We start from the raw sequence: 6,212 nt of genomic DNA, 5'->3' as shown, positions 1-6,212 counted from the left end.
TACCGGTACCAAGAATTTCCGATTTTCGGGATCGGTATTTTCGGTACCGGTACCGGTCAGTACCGTTCATCCCTAGTTTAGTTGTGTTTACTAGAAGTTGGTGAAACCGAAACTTATGATACTATGATTTACAATTGCAGACATACTACTATTGAGGTTGTTGATCCTTGGTAGTTGGTACACTGCTAATTGACAATATCGTTTTTCTTCAAAAAGAGGGGTCGTAAAACGGATCTGTTGTTATCTGGTTGACCGGAGGACCGGTATGCAGCAGTGAGCTTGCACTCTTTTATGAAAATGGCCCTTTGAAAATTCAAAACAACGGTTCTCTTGTCTGGAATGAATATGGATGGGATCAGGTAACATTATTATTAATTTATCTATTTGTTGATTTCCCATTACTTATTTAATCTGTATGTTTTTAAATTTTAATAACTTGTGATATAAGTGTATAACATTATATGTTTGTTGGCATCCAGGCATCCAACCTATTGTTTGTTGACCAACCTATTGGAACCGGATTTAGTTACAGCTCAGATAAACGAGACATTCGACACAACGAGCAGCGCGTGAGTGATGACTTATATGATTTATTACAGGTTTGTTTTCTATTTGACTATTTCAGTGTGTTGTTAATATATGTAATTATGCAACTATGCATAATGTCTGTTTGGTTACTTTGATTATGTTATAATTTAGGCCTTCTTCAAAGAGCATCCGGAATTTGTGTAAAATGACTTTTATATAACCGAAGAATCATATGCCGGTCACTATATTCCTGCATTTGCTGCTAGAGTCCATGAAGGAAACAAAGCTAAGGAAGGAATCAACATAAACCTCAAGGTTTTTTTTTTTTTTTTTTTTTTTTTTTTTTTTTTGCATAATGGTTTTATTACAAATATGGTTTTTATAACAGTAACGATAAAAATATCAATTGTATAAAATCAAATTTGTGTAACTTAGAATTTCAAAGGAGTCAAATAACCTCAGAAATTATATAAATGGAAAAAATGTAAAAAAGTATTAATATGTGAGAAAAAACATAAAAAGGTTTAAGATCAAACGGGTCACTTTTTTCTTTATTTTTATTAGATTAGATACACATTTTATGTCATTAACCAGCTACATAGTTTATTGTTTCAGAAATTACAACTACTGGATGTTAACAACCGGCTGAGATTAGATACTGGACCGAAGACTTTAAGGATGCAATCAACAGGGTGGCTTTTTCTTTTTGGCTCAATGAGGTTTGTTTTACTTTGTAAAATGTTATATGGAATTGTCTCATCGTTTGACCTAACGTTTTTTGTTTAATTTTTAACTTAGGTTAGTGGAGGCAAACACGGATACACAGAGACAAATTTCGATGTTGTTCGAGAAGATTGGTCGGCGTATACACACCGTTTATATTTCGTTAGTGATATGTATTACATTAAATATTAACCAACACTTTTGTTAACTTGGGGATTATATGTAATATTTTGATTCATGATGTTTAATTTAGAAATGGAATGTATAGTTTTGCTGCAATATTTGGAGTCATTAATTTTGATATTATTAATTATGCAAAACAAAAAAAAATAAAAATTAAAAGTTATACAATGACATGCATAAATGCATGTCGTTAATGGGTGTCGTAAACACCAATATTGAAAGCGCGTCATAAATGCATGTCAAGAACGTGTGTCACAAATGGGTGTCATTAAAGCGTGTCATAAAATATGACACACTGAAAGCGTGTCATATTCAATTTATGACAGGGCATGACACACATTTGCGTGTCATAAGGGCCTCATTGAAGGCCTTTTTTCTAGTAGTGGATAAGTGTATTAACTAATTACATCGAGTATGCACACAGCCCCGAAAACATAACAATGAATGGGGCTAGAAACTCACCTGAATGCGGTTACGTACGTACATACATCATTCATTCTTCATCTTACAACATACATATAACATCAAACCATTTCCTGGCAGTACATGCAATTCCGAAGATCGTTCATGTACCGACAAGAAATCATTCATACATTTCACATAATACATATATGGCATACACTTATCACTTAGGATAAGTGTATTAACTAATCACATCGAGTATGCACACAACCCCGAAAACATAACAAGGAATGGGGCTAGAAACTCACCTGAATGCGGTTACGTTCCCTGTTTATAGTTATTCCTTTCTTGAGTTGTGCATGGCTAACTGTGTAATAATTACATGTATTAATTAACTATTACTACGCATAACGTATTTCTATCTTTATATAACCCACAACGAACAGGGGTCCGGGGGCAGCGCCCCTGGCAGCGGGGTCTAGGGGCGGCAGCCCCTAGCAGGGTCCAAGGGGCAGAGCCCCTGGCTGGGGTTGAGCTGCCAAGTCAGCTTGGAAAAATTTTATTTCCATTAACTGTCTTAACACATTTTCCATTAGAATTTTGGGTCATCATTAAATTTGCTAACTTAAAAAGTTCAAGGGCTTCTTTGTAATTAAATCATTCTTTTCTAAGTCCAGGGACCATTCTGTCATTTTGTTAAACTTCCAATTCGTTCCTCAGTTCTTAACGAATCAACTATCATAGCGAACTGGTTCTTCTAACGAATTGAAATTCATAGCGAACTGAACTGAACCTTTAACGAACTGGGGTTCATCCGCCAGTTCGCCCTTAATGAACTACTTAACGAATTGGCACACGAATTGCTTAACGAATTAGTTAGCAAATGAAGCTAGTTCGTTATTCTTCCATAGCGAATTGGCTTAACGAATCATGGGTTAGTTCGTTAGGCTTCTGTAACGAATTAGGGTTAGGTTAGGTCAGAGAATGTCAGAAACATTCTCTGACAACCTTAAACATTCGCGCCGCCTTTCTGGCGCCGTCTTTCTGGCGCCGCCGTGCTGGAAAACCGGGCGGTGGCCGGAAAAACGTGTTTCAGCACCGTTTTCACCGTTTTTTGTCTCGTTTGATCCAGATCTGAGCTAGGGTGACCCCTAAACTCATCTTAGGTTCGGTTTATACCCGATAATACCCGGATCTCGTAACTTAACGGTTTAACGGTGTCGGCTCGTCGTTTCGTGACTAAATCTAACGGTTTTAAGTTTATAAACATCATACTATTATTACCTCGGGTCGGTGATTGGTTTCCTTCTTGATTTCGGCTTAGGCAAGAAGAGAACTAGAGAGAGATCTTAAGTGTGTGTTTTGATGGTGTATGGAATATGTGAGAAATGAATGATTAAATGGGTAATTAAGGCTTATATAATTATGGATCATGGGCTTAAGCCCATGGTCTTTCCTTCTTTCCCTTATAACTTAAGTCCATAACCCATATTCATTTAACTCAACACTAGCCCGACTCATAATAACTCGTATTTTCCTTTATTAACCGAAACTAGAAAATGGGATGTTACACTTGCATTATTGTATTGGAACTAAGACAAAAAGAATATAAAATTGGGGTGGACCAATGGTGTGTCATCGGTCGGGAAAACTGGATCATTTGTAAATTCCGACCGTTATCAATCCCGGGTGTTGATGCGGTTGAGTCTACGCGAATTTAGTCGGTTTTCGTTATGTTCATTACAATACCGGAACTAAAAAAACAAAAGTCAACATTCGGCTGGTTTTCATTACGGTACTGGAAGTAAAACAAAATGCGGCGAGTCTATGCGAATTCGTTCAGTTTCCGTCACCTTCGGTACAATACCGTAACTAAAACAAAATATAAAAAATGAACAAAACCACAATTCATATTTGGTAGGCTTTCGTTATGTTCATTACGACCGAAACTCAAAAACAAAACAATAATAAAATTTAAAAAAAATACTGCCAATAAGGTGCTGCAAAATGGCCCAATCGAGACTTTGCGGCACCAAACTCTTTAGTTATATTATATAATAATTGAGGCTTATCTTTGAAGAAAGAAAGGATTCTGATTATCAATGTTTAGGTTTGAATGTGTGAAGGTGACGAATTGTTGGGGATTTTGAAATAGCAACATGGATTATTCAGAGAGTCGTGTGATGACTTTCAAATTAAAAATTATTTTGGTTGTTCTTCAAAACACTTTAATCAGATAAAACTCTGCAATTAGACAACAAATTTTAGTATGGAATCTATGAAGAAGATGAACCAGAGAAAGCGTCAATCAAAACATGAACTGTTTTATCTCTATGGCAGTTTCCACTTTAGACAATTGCTTCATAACTTCTTGAAGCAGTCATCTATTTAAAATTTAAAAGACATTAATAAATAAACTCCAAATAATACATATGATTATGTGTGACATAATCATAAAATTAACCCCAGCCAGGGGCTCTACCCCTTGAACCCTGCTAGGGGCCGCCACCCATAGAACAACGCAACTGGGGCACTGCCCCGGACACATGTTCGTTAGGGGCTTCACCCCTAAGATCATAGTAGACTAAAGCAAGAGTGCACTCCGCACATCCAGAACTTGCTTAATGTTATTATGATTACATTGATTGGCCAGTTAATCTAATTACACAAAATACTAACACGAACAAGATAGAGAAAGAAAGATAATGGTATAAAAAAGTTAAAAACAAAGTGAAACAAAAATGTAAGGGATGCCAATTAAACACGAACCCGAAACATTTGGAACAGGTGATACCTGGCTTATTAGGGTATGAGACGGGTTTGGGATTACATTTAAAATTTAGGACGAGTATGGGATATTTAAATTTCTAATTACCCGGCCCACTACCCAATAGCGTAGCTTCATTTACTCGATTATATACCCGAGTAACCTGACATAGTATTTTGTTTTATTTGGTATGCATAAGTAATGTTGAATTTAATAATGTAATTGCTTGTTTATTATTTCAAAATAAGTATTCACAGTATTTATTGATTAACAAAACATGGGATGGTTATCGTACATTTTTTTAAACAACTTTCATAAATCAAGCCAAAACCTTTCCTAGCGAGAAGCTAGCAAGGGACGACAACGATACAAACAACTGAAATTATAATGTCAAGCATTTCCAGCTAGACCAATCTAAAACCACATTCTTTGACCTGTTTTTAATTCATAAATAACTTAACGCTTTAATATATGTGAGAATGTTATTTATCCTAATGGGCTCATTCTAAAAAATAGCCTTGTTCCGAGCTATCCAAAGACACCAACAAGCCACCGTTATTATCGATTGCACCATTTGCCTATTGTTCTTTATTTCAATAACTTGTTTGACATGGCTGAAAATATCTCGAATTGAGGAGACATTTAACTGGGGAATATTACACCACGATTTAGTGCTACTCCACACAACCGAGCTACATAGCAGCAAGCTAACAAATGGTCAACAGATTCCGCATACATCAAACAACAGATGCACACATTCGGTCCCACAAGAGCATTCATATTGATCAAGTTATCGCTTGTAGGAAGGCGATTACCAAAGCCCGTGTTAGGCCCTTTTCTGTTGAGTCATTCGTATATGTAACTTATGTTTCGTTTATGTTTGTATGTTTACTTGAACACTATATTTTGTATGTTTGGGCCTTAGGCCATTGTACTTAGAGCCCATTGGGCCGATATGAATGAATAGAGTGCATGAGAACTCACACTATATATTGTGTGAGTCTCTCATACGCTCAACAACCTTTTGCCATATTGTCTTGAAATCCTCACAAACTCTCTCTTCTCCCTCTTCATTCTCGGTCGAAATAAACCACAACAAGATCTGAGATCTCGGTCCTAGCTAGTTGTTTCCTCCAACTAGTTGAGAAGTTGATCCAAGATAACTAGTAATAGTTAGAGTGTTGTTAGATCCGATCAGAGGACCTACAATTGGTATCAGAGTTTTAGGCTCTGCTAGTTGTAGATCTTGGGTCACAACCTTGGATGGTCTTGTGTGTGTCAAAAGACGGATTTTCAAGAAAGTTTGTGGGTTTCAGGTTCACTTGTTCAAGCAAAAGTCTTCAAAGTTCAAAAACAAAGTGTGTTCAAGCTTCAAGATCTTCAAATTTTATGTTAATGTTTGTGAAAAGTGTGTTAAAGTGGGTTTAAATCCTCAAAGTTTGATGTTTGGAATAGTGAATATAGTGTTTTGTGTGTAGATCTAAAATGGTGTAATCAAAAGTTGTGTTATACACAAGAAAAGGTTAATTGAAAAAGGTGACATGAAAGTGGGGTGTAGACTTTCCCAAAATATAAGTCTTCCCATTCAACTCCCAATTCGAATCGAGCT

At 36.2% G+C, this 6,212-nt stretch overlaps 1 long non-coding RNA gene across 1 annotated transcript; it reads left to right on the top strand.

Annotated features, from left to right (window-relative positions):
• Nucleotides 1-263: 263 nt before the first annotated feature.
• On the top strand, nucleotides 264-824 carry LOC143606762 (uncharacterized). The gene is made up of 3 exons (XR_013148811.1): nucleotides 264-359; nucleotides 480-599; nucleotides 700-824. It is a non-coding gene; the product is annotated as an uncharacterized LOC143606762 (long non-coding RNA).
• The last annotated feature ends 5,388 nt before the right edge of the window (nucleotides 825-6,212 follow it).

Source organism: Bidens hawaiensis, unplaced genomic scaffold (genome assembly GCF_021521415.1).
Source record: "Bidens hawaiensis isolate Kalapana, Puna unplaced genomic scaffold, B.hawaiensis_p1.1 tig00077042_1, whole genome shotgun sequence".
NCBI classification, from domain to species: Eukaryota; Viridiplantae; Streptophyta; class Magnoliopsida; order Asterales; family Asteraceae; genus Bidens; species Bidens hawaiensis.
This window is presented reverse-complemented; position numbering and strand designations above follow the sequence as displayed.